This window comes from Sinocyclocheilus anshuiensis, unplaced genomic scaffold, assembly GCF_001515605.1.
Source record: "Sinocyclocheilus anshuiensis isolate Anshui unplaced genomic scaffold, SAMN03320099.WGS_v1.1 scaffold7621, whole genome shotgun sequence".
NCBI lineage: Eukaryota > Metazoa > Chordata > Actinopteri > Cypriniformes > Cyprinidae > Sinocyclocheilus > Sinocyclocheilus anshuiensis.
Window position 1 is genome coordinate 645 of NW_015542950.1, and position 926 is coordinate 1,570.

At 35.4% G+C, this 926-nt stretch overlaps 1 long non-coding RNA gene across 1 annotated transcript; it reads left to right on the top strand.

The window, feature by feature from the left end:
* The first annotated feature begins 160 nt into the window (after window positions 1-160).
* Window positions 161-600, top strand: LOC107694702 (uncharacterized). The gene is made up of 3 exons (XR_001634910.1): window positions 161-195; window positions 312-346; window positions 451-600. It is a non-coding gene; the product is annotated as an uncharacterized LOC107694702 (long non-coding RNA).
* The last annotated feature ends 326 nt before the right edge of the window (window positions 601-926 follow it).

Genomic DNA, 926 nt, shown 5'->3' on the forward strand with positions numbered 1-926 from the left:
TTTACAGTGGGGATCCCCACCCAGTTAAATTTTTTTTTAGGCAACTCAGGTTATTAAAGGGTTATGAGGCTGCTGTATAGGAAATGTATTTGCTTGTGTGTGTGTTGTTTAAATTTAAGTAAATTTAAGTTTAATATATATATATATATATATATTTTACAGGCACACACTTGTGAGTCTGAGACTGGATGAGGGGTAAGTCTTGCATTTCTGTACCAAATAAAGAGTATAAACTATATCTTAAGAGAAGTCAATATTTGAACCACTTTAAAGTTTTTTTTCCCCCCTTACATGTTTTTCTCTTTTTATAGGCAAACATTTGACTGAGTCTGAGACTTGATGAAGGGTAAGTTTTGCATTTATGTACTAAATAAAGAATATAAACCATATCTTAAGATAAGCCAACATTTCAACGACTTCTGATTTTTTCCCCTACATTTCTATCATTAGATCATTAGACAGCTGAGTTCGATCGGTGTCCGGGTCGTAGGGTGGAAGATGTAGGAGCGAGGAAACGCTTTCGCTGCGATTGGAGATGCAGATCCACCGGTCAGTGTGGTTTGGCCTATTAAACGGATAGTTCACCCAAAAATGAAAATTCTGTCATTACTCACTCCACTCTCCAGTAAAGAGAGTGAGTAATTAACTTTAACTCACTCTTAAAGGTGTTCCACACCTTTAAGACCTTTGTTCATCTTCAGAACACAAACAAAAATATTTTTGATGAAATCCGAGGGCTTTCTGTTCCCCCATTGGCAGCAACGCAACTAAAACATTCAAGGTCCAGAACGGTCGGAAAGACATCATTAAAGTAATCCATGTGACTCCTCTGGTTTAACCTCAATTTTATGAAGCAATACGAGTGCTTTGTTTGTCCAAAATAAATTATTATTTACCACTTTATTTACAATAAAATATTATTCAAA